This window comes from Dermacentor variabilis, chromosome 4, assembly GCF_050947875.1.
Source record: "Dermacentor variabilis isolate Ectoservices chromosome 4, ASM5094787v1, whole genome shotgun sequence".
NCBI lineage: Eukaryota > Metazoa > Arthropoda > Arachnida > Ixodida > Ixodidae > Dermacentor > Dermacentor variabilis.
The window spans coordinates 212,041,284-212,056,516 of NC_134571.1; the positions used below are offsets into that span (position 1 = coordinate 212,041,284).

Below are 15,233 nucleotides of genomic sequence, written 5' to 3' on the forward strand. Positions count from 1 at the left end.
GACCGTTATATGTGGCCTTTTTAGACATTACAGGCGCCTATGACAACGTAGACCGCAATATTTTGTGGGATATTCAGGAAGGGGAAGGCTTAGGTGACGATTGTCTACAGCTTTTGAGAGGGATTTACCTAGAAAATACCGTTTGTGTTGAATGGGAAGGGATGAGGAGCGAGGAGAAAGTTCATATCAACAAGGGACTGAGGCAGGGGTGCCCTTTATCCCCACTGCTGTTTATGATGTACATGGTGAGGAAGGATAGGGCGCTAGAAGGAAGAAATATCGGGTTTAATATCTCCTACAAACAGGCGGGTACAGTAATAGAGCAGCAGCTCCCAGGTTTATTTTATGCGGACGACGTTGTATTGCTAGCCAACAAGCAAAGTGATTTGCAACGTCTGGTTAATATCTGTGGGCAGGAAGGCAACAATGTAGTTTTGAAATTTAGTGTTAGAAAATCAGGTGTTATGGTATTCAATGAAAACAGTGAACAGACAGTGGAGATACAGGGCCAGGAAATACCTCGGGTAACAGAATATAAATGTCTTCATATATGGATAAACGAAGGCAATAGATACATGGAAACACAGGAAAAAACAATAACAGTGAAGGGGAAGAGAAATGCCGCCATAATGAAGCACAGAGCGCTATGGGGATACAATAGATATCAGGTCCTCCGAGGTATGTGGAAAGGTGTAATGGTTCCAGGACTTACTTTTGTAAATGCGGTTGTTTGCTTTAAATCAGGGGTACAATCAGGACTCGACGGGAACCAAAGGTCAGTGGGTCGCGTCGCATTGGGCGCTCACTGGAAGACTACAAATGAAGCTGTGCAAGGTGATATTGGCTGGACTAGTTTTGAAGTGAGGGAAGCTCGCAGTAAAATTGGGTATGAAGAACGGCAGAGTAATATGAAAGAAAGTAAATGGGCTGGCAGAGTGTTCAGGTATCTGTACAGGAAAAACATTGATTCACAGTGGAGGAAAAGAACTAGGAAGCTTACCAGCAAGTATGTGGTCTGTAGGGTGGGCAACACAGCAACAAAGAAGGTCAAGCGGAAAGTCAGAGAGGCTGACATAAATGGAAAAGAAGCCTGCCATGAGTAACTGCTTAAGAGGAAAAAACGAAATCAGGAAAGAAAGAATTTATGACAACTCAAAGGGAAGCTCATTACTTTTCGAAGCGAGATCGGGATGCCTTAAAACACGCACCTATAAAGCGAGATATAAGAAGGAAGAAGAAGCATGTGCTTGCTGCGGTAAAGCTAGGGAGACTATGGAGCATGTTTTATTAGAATGTGAATACGTCTACCCAGCGGTCGATTTAGGCGTCACTGGCCTCCTTGAAGCACTTGGGTTGAGCGAAAGCAGTGGAAAAGTAAACATGTCCGCAATAGGCATTAGTAAGAGGCGATTAGAGGATTGGTGGAAGAAAAGTAGGGAAACGACAACTGTGCGTATAAAAGCACAGTTCGAAATAGGGGATCAGAAAATATGGGTGGGGTAGTTCATAGTGTTTTTTTTTCTCTTTTTCATTGTTTAACCTAGGTAGGACATTAGGCAGTATAATAGGAAGAGCTTGGTGGCGCAACCCACCGCCCCGCTCCAAAGGGGACGCATAACATTAATCCATCCACCCATCCATCTGGAGGACCGAGAAGGGAGAGGGCCCGGAACCGAGTTTACCGGACAACGCGGCAGGCATCAGTAAAGGAAGCATTGGTAGGACACTAGGCAGTACAATAGCAGGAGCTTGGTGGCGCAACCCACCGCCCCGTTCCAAAAGGGGATGCTCATAACATCCATCCATCCATCCATCCATCCAGCAGCGGGCTAACCAGTCGTGGCGGATCGTAGCGTTCTCGCTCCTTACGGCGATGTACTTTGTAAACATCACAGATGTTTCTGTAGGTGCAGTAGCGACTCTAGTAGAGCCCGGGCCGCATATATTGAAAGTCTGGAAGGCAGTGCGTCTTAGCAACCGCGGTTGAACGCAAGTGGCTGACTGACCCAGCCGCAGGCGCGAGAAAGTCTGTCCGACGTACCTTCAGACGCAAAGTTCTGACTGGTGTTGCAGAAGTCGCGGTAGTGCTGAGCTTAGCGTCACAAGTTGGCGGCTGGACGTAATTATATTTATTAAAACGTATTATTGTTTACTAATTCTAAGAACGTGCCATTATTTCGCATTATTGGCGGCGCCTCCAGGACACCAAAGCTAGCACCCGGAGTGGTCCGTGGATTAGGGCTAGCCGAGGCCTGCGCGTGCCAGGGGTGCACAAGATCGGCTGTCAGCCAATTTTTAATGCGAACATTCCTGGCACGCTTGGGCCTCCGCGGCCCCAACCCACGGGCCGCCCTGCTGGCCCTGCTTCCACCTTTGGTCCCCCCGCTACCCCTTGGGTACCCATCCTGCGTCGCCTGTTCATCGGGCGAGGAGGATAGGGCACGTGGAAGGCCTTTCCTCCTCTCTTACTTGGGCGATCCGGCGCGGCGCTGCTTGAAAGTATCGCTGCCGCGTGCTGCGGAACAATTTCGAGATGTTTTAAATCGTACTCCATGAAATTTACGCCATGTCCGTTCATATAAGGTCGTCAGAGAAGCCTTTCGGTGTATCGGTAACTATATATACAGTAGGTTGAAATATGTCTCGTGGGCGCAAAAATGTCACGCGCTCTATCAGCCGCGGTGTACGCACATTATCAGTCGCGGTGTGTGTACATGTTGTGAACTATTTTGCTTATATCGGTTTTAATGCAACAAAGAAAACCGGTGTCTCTGTATTACTAGCGTTAAATGATAAATCAGCTCACTGTCTGATCGCTTGGCGTACACTCTTAGGCAAAGTTACACCCTTTGGCTTGCCCCTTCTGCCACACAACGATAATCATTATCTGCCTTGATGCGTTTCCTTTCTTTAACGCTGCGAGCCCAGTGCTTTCCAGTAACGAACGGCACGCGCGTTATCAGCGTAGAACAGTTTACACCTTTTGGAGTGCCCCTTCTGATAACGCGCGCGCCGTTCGTCACTGGAAAGTTCCGGGCTCGCAGCGTTAAAGAAAGGAAACGCATCAAGGCAGATAACGATTATTGTTGTGTGGCAGAAGGGGCAAGCGAAAGGGTGTAACTTTGCCTAAGAGTGTAGGGAGTAAAAGCATAAGAGCGCATGCTCCTGCACGGTCAAACTTAAGGTAACCACGAAACATCAAAGCGGCAGGCGCTATCAAATATTTGTGACGCACCGGCATCGTTCTCGCGCATTTCAAGTCTAGTAGGCTTGGAATTACTATATGTCTACGCTAACCTTCCTGTATGAGGCCGATGGCGCTGCTCAACAGAGCGATCACTGCGGTTGGTGAACGAGCACGATAAAAATGTAGGCTGTGTGCTTCGGCATTGCCATATTAGCCTGTATACAGCCATAATAAGTGAGAGGGATCGCATAAAAAGAATGTGATGGCTATTTTTAGAACAAAATTTCCGCAATACGTGTGAGTGCGTTGTAGAGAACAGAACGAACACAACCGAAAAAAAAATGTTATCCTCTTTCTCGAAAAAGTAAGAGAAAACGGGCTAACGCCGCAATACGACTTCGCATAGTCACGCCGCACAACGTTTATAGATATATAACCACTGATGCCGTATGCTTGGACCACGCGGTATATCGAACAAAGATATCTGTAATCCAGCACCTACCACTGTTAGGACGCTCGCGCAGTTCGTAAACAGTCCCTTTGCTGGACAAGCTTAATTCAGACTGTAAGGTTTGCTGCTATTACTTGCCAAAACTACGTTATTCAGGGGCGGAAACCTCATTCATCGAACCAAGTAGTCACGCAATGTAACCTGCAGCGAACAGTTTGAACGCTTGTCAAAGTATAACATCACAGCTCCTATCGTTGCTCACAGCTCCTATCGCTGCTCGTAGCAGAACGGTACACACGCTGTCACGATCGTCGCGTATGTTTCATGGCTTCTAAACCGCAACCGCAATAGAGGATAATACTGCAATAAGTTCACATTAGTGAATGGAACATTCAGGGGCCGTATTCTGTAGCGGTTCGCTTTGGAACCGGTTCGGTCTGGCTGTTACGTCTGGATTAAGTCACTCGGAGAAAGAGTGGAACGAGGCGGCGTGAAGGGAACCAATCAACGAGCGGCGGTCTGCCGGAAGATCACGTCATCATTTTTGTTTGTACTTGGGGGACGGTATAGCAATTGAAGGATGTTGCTGGCTTGATAAAAAAAAACATTCGTTTGCATAGAACACTTGCAAATATAATTTTCAGTAATAAATGTGAGCTTGCGGCGCAGACGGCTACTGGGAGTTGTAATTTCATTTGTGTTGTTTTCTTATTTAGTCGCTAGGTGGTGTGCCATACGTTATGCAAACAACTTGCCTCGCTTTGTTTACGTTTTGGACTTGTTCGCGCGCCGAAACCGAAACGATGTCGTCGCACAAAGACAGGCGTCTGGGTCCTCATGTTTCAGCGAGGCAGCACGAAATACTCGTTTCATTTTTCGAGGAGCACCCCTACCTAGCAAAGGCGTCGTGTGTGTTGGGCCAGCAGCTGACGGCGGCTTTCTGTTGCGCCGTGGATGGGAATCTAACCCATTCTTTTTCTTTGCCCACAACCGTAATTGCCTTGGCGACGGCTCTAATGATCCGGCTGACCGAAGGCTGCGACAGTGCAATCGTTTCTTCATTCCCGACGCACTGTTGAAAGCTCCCGGTGGCAAAAAACCGCAGCGCGCACAACACTTTCATCGTAGTGTCGACAACACGAAATCTTTGAGGTCCGAGATGTTCTTCCAGCTCATCGCAAAGACGTCGCACTATGTCTTTAAAGAGCCTAAAATTCCTTCGAAACTCTTCTTCGGCCAAATGCCGAACGCGTCGTGCCGTTGTCTTTCGGCGCTCGCTAGCAGCACAACCAAAGGAGCCGCCATTGCCGTCTCTGTCTCGTCTCGTCTAGGTGCCGGCTCGTCAGCTGGTGCGAGACTAGCCGGCAGCCACGGTTGCCCTAGCAACCCTCGACATCATGCTCGCCACCGCGCGCGACCCTCGAGTGAACCACTTCTCCGCGGTTCCTCTCGTAGCAGGCAACCGGTTCCTTTCCAGATGATTGACAACCTGTGTGACGTCAACAAAATTTGTCGTCCCGCCCACCAGGGATGACGACAACGAAGCGCCGACCAATGGCAACAGCCAGACCGAACCGGTTCCAAAGCGAACCGCTACAGAATACCTACACAGTTGATCTCCGAGGCTAACTGTAGGCTCAAACATGCGCGCACACATCGCGCGTTCCGTCCACCTAAACGCCAGCAGAAACTCTGGCCATGACGCCTTAAACCACTCCAGCACGTTTCGCAGAACCGTTTACCACGTAGAAGACGCACGTCATAATAAACAGACGGCACGACCGCGAAAACAAACGCCAGAACCTACCGCCGAGCGTATTCGCGCTTTCCAGAAACGCTAGCGCCGCCGCGCGGATTTTGTCGGAAGCCGGGAGGGGGTGATAGATTTCTCGCTCACGCGGTTTCTGCAGCTGCGTTGGCGTTCTTGTGCTCTTCGTTATGGAAGAAAACAGTCGACGAGCGAAGAGCAACCGCATGTGCACTGTGCCGCAATGCAGAAATCGTGCAATTTGCGAAAGAGTGAGCCTGCACCACTTTCCAAAAGATAAAGAACGGAGGAAGTTGTGGGCGATCAAGCTCCGCATCGGGAAGGAAGTAAGCGAAGAAATGGTCGTATGTAGCGATCATTTTAACAAAGACGACTTCTTTTGGGGCCACCTTGGTGAGTAATTGACAGTTGCGATGCTCTCAATGATTTCATTTTATTCCTGTGGCGAGCTGATTGTGAAATTTTGCCTTAAAGACGGGTTGAAGCCCTTACGAAAGCGGCTGAAAAGAAACGCCGTGCCTTCGCAAAAGATCCCTCTGCGCTCCCACGAAGCAAGTGTGAGGCCTAGGGTTCCCCGAAGAAAGCCCCCCACAGATTATCAAGGTAAGTTTAAGTACGCAAGTGTCACCGTTTCTTAAATGTTCTGCCTGCACTCGCGCTGTTTCGGTAAATATTCCTCGACGGTGCCTGACGCTGCGTAGTGAGCATTTCAAACTAGGGAACGTATTCTGCATCTGTTCTTAGTCGTTCTGTGTGAAAATCAAACAGGCGGTCAATGCGCAAGGCGTTCGCTACTTTTTTTGGCTGTAGTGAAATTTGTGTACCGATCGGAGGTACTCGCAAGCGTTTGTGATTTTGTATTTATTTTGCTTGGTCTTAAAGCATCTCTTCTATTGACCTAACAATGTTGCAGGAAACGAGGGCCAACAGGACGACGTATCTGAAGTGGTCATTAATGAAGATTGCGCATGCGAGCTTCCTGATAATTTGGAAGAAAGTGAATACAATGGTGAGAATTTTTTTCCGACCCTCGCGCCCAAGTTTTGATGATGCATAGGCGTTACCGCAGGTTTAAGTTTGCCGTTTCACCCAAACAAGGTGAGTCCGGTTGTGCAACTGTAAAGGGCAATATATCGAGAGCGGTATCGGCGAAAGATTTTGGGCACCTAGATAAATACACGTTCTACTCTTAAAAGACTAAGGCTTTTCTAATGTCACCTTAGGCAAGTAACCTACTGGAGTGACTGTGATGCAATAGTGTTCTGTGTGTGTGAATGTGTTTTTTTCTATGATCTTTCCCACACTTTGTGCTTTTCTTTGTAATATTTCGGCACCCCCCTTACCCTTTCCCCTGTGCACCAGGTTAGCAAAGTGGATGTTTACCTTCCAGGTAACCTCCCTGCCAACCTCCCCGCCTTTCGCATCTGATTCTTTCTCTCTCTGCTCTTGAATTTTAGAGCAAAGGCAAGCCAGTGCAATGCATCTTGTTTTATTTTGCCGTATGACTGAATACACCGTGTCGTAGGACACTTCACATGGTTTTATGAAGGATTTAGTTCACCATCATTGTATTGCAGACCCACCTGTGCAGGATTGGCTTCCCCCCCTTTCAAGCTCTTGCTCACGAACAGCAGGTAACTTTTTGCTTAAAACTGTACCAATTTCGCTCTAAATTTTTTCTTGCGTTACAGAACAAAGCGCTGCAAGGGCACTTGTTCAACTTCAAGAGCTGGGCCACACCCGAGCTAAACAAACCCGTTCAAATGAACTCACTGGACTTCACACGAAAATTTAGGATTTCGGACGTGCTTCTTTCTGATGCTCACCTAAACACTTTGACTGGCGTACCTTGTCATGCACTTCTAAACAAGATTGTTTCACTCGTAGAGAAGTATGAGGCGGCAAATAGGATGGAAGCTTCTGTGAGGGACAGAGTTATTTTGGTGTTCATAGTTCTGAAACAGGCTATGTCATTTTCCTGTCTCAGTGTACTTTTTCAATGCAGCATTTCGTCCATACACAGATATTTTGTGCACACACTGCCTCTTGTTGCTACAGTGCTGAAAGCTGTCATTGAGTGGCCTTCAAAGGAGGAAATGTTAAACAATATGCCTTCGCACTTTAAACAGCATCCGAGAGTGCGAGGTGTTGTAGATTGCACAGAAATCCCAGTTGAAAGGTCTCGCTGTGTGAAATGTCAGCTACTGACATATTCACAATACAAGTCGACTTACACTGTAAAATTTCTCATATGTGTAAGTCCAGCTGGCACAATAACATTCATCAGTGAAGCATTTGGTCGACGAGCTTCAGACAAAGCCATTACAGCTGAGTGTGCAATATTGGAGAAGTTCGAGTCATTCACAGATGACATTATGGTCGATAGGGGTTTTTTCTTTGATGACTTGTGCACTGCCCGTGCAATTGGCGTAATTCGGCCACCTTTTGCTAAAAAGGACTTCCAGTTTGACCGCAATGATGCCCTTAGGACGGCTGATATTGCTAGGGCACGGGTTCATGTAGAACGAGCAATACGAGTTAAAAAAAAATTGGAGGACGCTTAAGCTTCGCCTTCAAGAGTGGAACGCGACTGCGTTCCCGTCGACCCGCCAAGGGGTGTAAGACAATGGGCTACGGCGCAGCGACTACGCGCCCCGCATCGGACGCGGTGAGCGTCGAGCAACGCAGCGTTCGGCGCGACAACGAAATGTGCGCCTGAGCAAGCGACGCACGCCTGAGCCTTAGAAACAGCTCGTTTCTAAGGCAACACCGCGTTCAATAGAGGCGCTTTTGTACCGCTTTGAAGCATCGAACTCGTGGCTCAGTGGTAACGTCTCCGTCTCACACTCCGGAGACCCTGGTTCGATTCCCACCCAGCCCATCTTGGAAGTTGCTTTTTATTTATGAAGTGCCTGCCGTGATTTATCGCTCACGGCCAACGCCGCGGACGCCGACACCGACGACACCGGCTTTTCTGTGACACGAGCTCCTTAACGCTATCGCGTTAATATTTAAGCTCTTCAACTCAACTCTGTCCTAGGAAATGCTGCCTTATATCAATGAGCTGTTCACAGTTGCGTCTGGGCTAACTAACTTGTGCGCACCAATACTGGCTGATGATAAATTTCAGTAAGCACGCTTGCAAAGCTGACACAATTCATCATCATCATTGCAATCCTATTTTATGTCCACTGCAGGACGACGGTCTATCCCTGCGACTTCCAATTATCCCTGTCCTGGGCCAGCCGATTCCAACTAGTGCCTGCGAATTTTATCACCCCAGCTAACTTCTCCCGTACTCGACTGCGCTTCCTTTCTCATCCCACCCATTCTACAACCCTAATGGTCTACCGGTTTTCTAACCTACGCATTACATGATGTGCCCAGCTCCATTTTTTTCTAATAATGTCAATAAGTATATTCGGTATCTCTGTTTGTTCTCTGATCCACACCACTATCTTCCTGTCTCTTAACTATATGCCTTACATTCTTCGTTCCATCGCTCTTTGCGCGTTCCTTAACTTGTTCGCAAGCTTCTTTGTCAGTCTTCACGTTTCTGCCCATATGTTAGCTCTGGTAGAATGCGCTGATTGTACACCTTTCTTTTTAATGATAATAGTAAGCTTCCAGCCAGGATCTGGCATGTGCTCCAACCCATTTAAATTCTTTTGCTGCTTTTACTATAACTTCGAGATTGCTGGTGCTATTACCCTGCTTATCTTTTAGTGCATACATCTTGGTTTGACCTACGCGAAGCTCCTTTCACTGATTTCATGCTGCGTCCATCTTTTACGGCTTTTTTCAGTCTTTGTCACGTTATAATTTCGAATCACTTATTTTCGCCTTGTTGATCAGTTTTGACAGTTTCGCAAATTCTATCTTATCTCTTGAGTTGGACACTTTCATTCTTTGTCGCTTCTTTATTAGGTCCTTTGTTACTTGGGAGAGCTTGCCTACTGGTTGCCTTGGTGCTTTGCCTCCCACTTCAGTTGCTGCCTATGAAGCCATCCTCGTTACGGTTTCATTCATTACCTGTATGTCATCTTCATCTCTGTTCTAAGGCTGCATATTTGTTTGCAAGTACCAGCCTGAATTGGTATGCTTTTACCCTTACTGTATCTAGATTGGCTTGTTTCTTCTTGACCAATTTTAATCTTTCCCTGTTCAAATTGAGGTGAATCCTAGCCCTCACTAACCTATCAGTGTTGATAAGACACATATTGCTATGGTTAACGGAACACAAACTGGCGAATGTTGTTACTTTAACATAACAATCTCTTTTGGTGTATTTTCCTCTTATTTTTGTGCGACATCATCAGCTGTTCAATTATACATACTGTCTATAGTATGCGCTGTTGGGTCAAATAGGCGTGATGGTTATTTTTTTATTTTTTTATCACTTTGTCGTGTACATTGCAATGTGTGACTAAGTACAGCTGTGAACTTGTGGGCATTGCAACCACAAAGACGTGAAGAATGTGAACCGAGAGCAGGTGGCAAATATACAAGCATGCGAGAGCCTCGCATGTGGCATACATTTATTTTAAGACAACCTATACAAATGGAAGTGATGTGTACACATTCAGTTAAGAGACATATGAAAGTTGAGAGGAGGGCGAATATCAACATTTTCTAACAAATTGTAAATATTGAATATCAGATAGCAAAACACAGACACACATTTACAGGAGGAATGTTTATTGTGGTATGTTTATAGGTATGATAAGTGTACTGACAAGTAAAAAAAAAGCAGCCAAGTATATCAGGTACAAAGGACCAGTTCTAAACATAGAAACACTAATTTTCAAGTAAGAAACTACTTATATTCGCTCGAGTACTTTAGAGTGACTGCAAACAAGCTCTTCAGGAATTATGAGCTGCTGTGTGACTAGCTTTCCGAAGAATGCAAAATAAGCAGTTGCTTTAAAAAAAGATCAACAGCTTTCTTCTCTTTTTTGCAACATGTGCACTGTAGACACTTGTAAAGGTGTCATTTGCAGAGAAAACATCACAGGTTGTAGAGTAAAAAACGAAACTCCATGACTAGACATCCAAAAGCACTAAATGACAGAATACAAGCAAAATTTGCAGGTGGCCATTTATGCATATGCTGCAAAACCTAGAACCAAACTTGAACTCCTCATTTTGCTTCTGCGATGCTTCAAAAACTCTTGCCATTTCAGTTCTCACAATTTGCTATACTTTCCTTAGCAGACATTGAACAGTAAATATAAATTAACAATTGCTTAATTGCTGCTACATATATTGCAATTCACGGCGGCCGCATTTCGATGGGGGCGAAATGCGAAAACACCCGTGTACTTAGATTTACGTGCACGTTAAAGAACCCCAGGTGGTTGAAATTTCCGGAGTCCTCCACTACGGCGTGCCTCGTAATCAGAAAGTGGCTTTGACACGTAAAACCGCATAATTAAAAATTTTAATATATTCCAATTCGTAAATATTACAAAGTACTGAATAGCTTTTCTTCTAGGTATCCCCCCTCCCACTGAATGGAAGTGATCAACAAGGAAAAAAACCTATGAACACCAACATACTTTCAAGCCTTGCTAATCTGCACAAGCTTAGGTAGTACCCTTTTGAAGTAGACATACTGCAGCCTGTCTACAAGTGCCTGAATATGCTCGGTGTCTCTCGGCACATGAACGACAAGGCTCTCGACTTTCGAATATACTATAAAATGACACAGATTCATGTTAAGGAGGAGCATGCCCAGTTGAACCTGGGAATAATACTTGTGAGCACGTCTCAATGCATAATTTTCTCGATCACACACAATAAATGCCAGCTTCTTAGCATTTACAAGGTCTTGTATGCTAGAGTGCTTGCCTAGAACAGGACACTTCACTTCCAGCAAGATGTTCGTTCCCCTCTGCTCACTTATTCCATCCGGGCTGTAGCCAAGCCAAGGAACATCTGGAATGACGACGAGTCCCAGCTTGCTCACGCTTTCGTTATGAGTCTTCTCGCACTCTTCAAGTGCAAGAGGCTCGTTGACTTTTCCATACATTGTGGCTTCATTTCCCTTGAAAGGCTCCCTGCAGTACAGCCTGTCCAGCTTTGCTTCCCAACTGCGTGTACCTCTTTCTTCAAACGTGAAGAGTTCTCTGCAGATGCTTCCAGTAATTCTTCTTTTTTCTTTCGCTGTGCCACAGAGTGGATGACTGATCAGTTGTCTCGCGGCATATTTCCCTAGCTTTGGCATAGGAGAGGCACACATTTTGATGATAGAAACTCTTTTCATTTTCATTGAGATGTTCAAGTGTAAACCTTTTCAGTACTGTTTTTTCACCATCTAGCACTGATTCAAAAAATGAAAATTTTGTGCTCTCTCAAGCAGCAACCTTGTGTGAAAACTGTGTCGACGGCGCGGACTATGTTCAAATTGCTAGTGAAAGGGATTGACTTTCTTGCACGAGTGTTGTGTTTTGCCAGTGCAGAATTTGGTACTGCATCAATAAGTTCTTTCCTAATGAGGGCTTTAACATATTCAGGGACACTTATTGGTTGAAGCTGCTCGACGTGGCAAAACACACTAATTGGCCTTGGTTTGTAGATGCTGGCGGCACTGGCACGTCTCCACTGTTGTTGCACATCCGTGCATGACAATGAATCCAGGGAAGTGGCACTTGTCCTTTACATTAAAATAAACATACCTTGCTGAAATACTCTGTGTTTTGGCTTTTTTCTGCATCTTTCATATAATTCAAGAAAATGTTTCCTAACAGTGTCGCGATGGGGCTAGTTGGAATTCTATGATGTAACTTGGTAGTGCGGAAAAAAAAATGAGACAGACGGGAACCATTTCAGTTTTGAGTTAGCGCTTGTGTACATTGGTTCCATTTTGTTTCATCCTTTGTTTCCGTGTTAGTAAGTTACATCAACAATATTTTACAGCAGATTCAGAATCAAAATCCTACATTAAACAAATAAAAAAGCCCAGAACGTTTAAAACATTTCTGGGCATTCTGTGGTTGTTAATACAGCCTGTGCCCACCTGAAGTGACTGAAGCAACACATACTCAATTGATTGCTATGTAGAAACATGTTCTTGAAACTCATTTCCAAGTGCAACAACAAGCCCCAGATGGCATTGAAAAGGCATCATTGCCATTGACTTCTATGTTCGCCTTTTACAATGTGGCTCTTAGTTCGACATAAGGTAAACACATTCACTGTCACTTGGTGCACATTACAGGCAAGCCAACTAACGAAAATAAATAAAAACATGATGTAAAAAGTTTTACCTGTTCAAATATATCAAAGTGGCAAACACATGTTTCCATTGAGCAGAGAGACCGGCCTTGCACGTGCATTCTCCCTGAAAACAATCAAACCAATGTTAAGCACGCCAACGACCCTAAAACCGCGCTAATTATTTACAGGGTAAATGCGTAGGCTCCCACATGCACATTGAATTCTGGAAGCCGAAAACAACACATTGGTGCTTTTATGACACTAGAACGTCGAAGTTGCGCGTTTAAGCCCGAGAAGTAGGTAAAAAAAAATTGCATTTAACGCGTTGCACTTTGGCGAAATCGCCGTACAGCACGCGAAAGCGCTAATCATGCTGGAAATGGGGCGCGCTGGCACACCTCACTGTCTCGCTCATAGCTTCTAAATCGGCACTACTGAAATGTTTCCGTTTTACCTGGCATTTTTAACAAGCATTCCACAAATAAGCCATTGCAGGGAGCCATGAATGCACATAACGTCATCAATGCACACAACGTTTATTTTATGCAGCGGCATGAGGGGTACTGCGCTTTGTTTACATCCGAGCGCTACCAATTAACTGCTTGTTGTCAATTCTCGTACATCACGTATAGCTTTAAAAAACGTAAGGAGAAATACTGACCTTTACGGCGCCGGTTTCATTGCAGACTTGAACTTTTATAGTATGCGGGGGGCCTCTCACGGCGCTTGTCTGCAGGCATAGTGACTCGACCTCGGCAGCCGCGCTTGTCGTCGCTCGTATACCGCAGCATATTATATGGCCAGCGTTAAACGCAGCCTCTCCTTCTACAACACATCTCTGCGTTTCCTTAGCAAGGTCAAGGATCGCGCTTAGAGATACTAGAGGCCCGTGAGCCGCCTGCACCTGGAGACGCGCACGCTTTCGTGTCGGCTCCATCACCTCTATCCCCGGCTGGAAAGTGCGAATACCTGCCATGCTTTCACCCAAGCCAGTATGGGCGTCTTGCGCTGGAGTTTGAGGTATAGTAGCGGCGCCTGGTGGCGGCGCGGGAAACGACATCTGGGTCGTACCAGCTTGGGTCGTATTGAGCCCTGGCTGTGGCTGAGCACGTTTCTAGGGCGAGTTTTGCGTCGATTCGCACTTTTTTCGGCCCTTTTGTGAGTGCGAAAAAGTTCGTCACTTCTCACAGACCACGCCGACCACGCTGCGAGCACGTGGAAGCCTATAGTTTAACGAAAACGGACTCTCCGTGAGACGTAATGCTGGAAGCAGAAGGAATCGGCGACACCGATCCGGAGAGACCTAGCTCAACCTCGAAAAAGCGTCACCGTCGTTACTGTTGCGTCGTCGGCTGCCATGAATTAGAAGGCCTGAATCCCAACATTACATTCTACCATTTTCCTTCAAGGCCTCACGAAGCGGAGCGTCGGGCGCACTGGTTAGCTGCAGTTCGTCGCGCTGGGTAAGCGAAACTTCGCGCCATGCTGACTGCTTCGCTTGCCTTGAACCTTGCTTATCTGTGTTCTAAAATTCAGTCTTTTGCACCTACAAACCCGACGGCAGACCGACATAGCAGCAGGAATGGCTGGTGATTCACGATTCGAGACCCGGCCACAGCGACAATTAACAATTTGGCGCGTGCGAAGTGGTGCGTGCAAATGAGCACAAATGGTCGGGCTGATTCGGTGACAATTCACTAACCCACTACGAGCAGCACAGGTTAGAGATTTGGATGTGCTCATCCTTGACATCAAGCCAGCACGTTGAGGCAGCGCAGCAAGGTAGTATTGATTGCAGCACATCGATGTTCGAGCGCTGTCATTAAAAGCTACATCAAGCGAGCAGCGCACGAGCTCGCGCGATTCGCACGCACGTTACTGCGTGCTCATAGCATTGCATCAGTTATTTATCAATTGCTAAAGGGACAGATGGTCGCTACTACAGTGCAGCAGGCATAACTACTTGTCTAGCGACATGCAGTCAACAAATATTGCAGGAGGCCCGCCGTTTCGTGGCATGTCGAAAGACCGCTGCCGTCGCCGCGAGTACCGTCGTGCGCTCGAGCAGTTCCGTACACATGATGCCAGCTTATCGCTGCTGTGAATTCATTTATAGCAAGCATTTCCTCGCGTTTGTGCGCCTGAATCTAGCAGCGTGCAAACCTTACCTTCGTTCAACTTCGTACGCAACTCGCTTCACTTGCGATTGACACCGCGCTAAAACTTCAACGCTTATTTCTTGAACGGCATACACGTATTCGGCGTTGCATAAGTTATTGCCTTTACGCAGCGTGCCACCCCTGAAAAAAGTCTTCGGCGCCAGACATTCGTTGCAAGCCGCAGTACAAAAAAAAAAAGAAAACCGAAAGTGGCGGGTTCATATTGTAAACGTGCTTTCCGAAGCAGACCACCGAGCTTGGTACTACCCAGTTGAGGACAGAGGGCTCTTTTTAGCACCATTTTCGCAGCGCCCCTGGACAATGCAAGAGCCCCATGGCGCTGCTGATAGGCGGCGCCACTGCGTTCACAATATGGCGGCACCTAAGAAAAAACGGTGCATAACGCTCGCCTGAGGTCTCCGTTTGCCGGTTACATGTGCCATCCTGGAG

At 46.5% G+C, this 15,233-nt stretch overlaps 1 long non-coding RNA gene across 1 annotated transcript; it reads right to left on the reverse strand.

Moving 5' to 3' along the window:
- Positions 1 to 1,000: 1,000 nt before the first annotated feature.
- On the reverse strand, positions 1,001 to 13,911 carry LOC142578144 (uncharacterized). Its single transcript, XR_012827187.1, has 3 exons — positions 13,286 to 13,911; positions 12,675 to 12,748; positions 1,001 to 1,068 (listed from the first exon to the last, which is right to left on the reverse strand). It is a non-coding gene; the product is annotated as an uncharacterized LOC142578144 (long non-coding RNA).
- Positions 13,912 to 15,233: the final 1,322 nt, after the last annotated feature.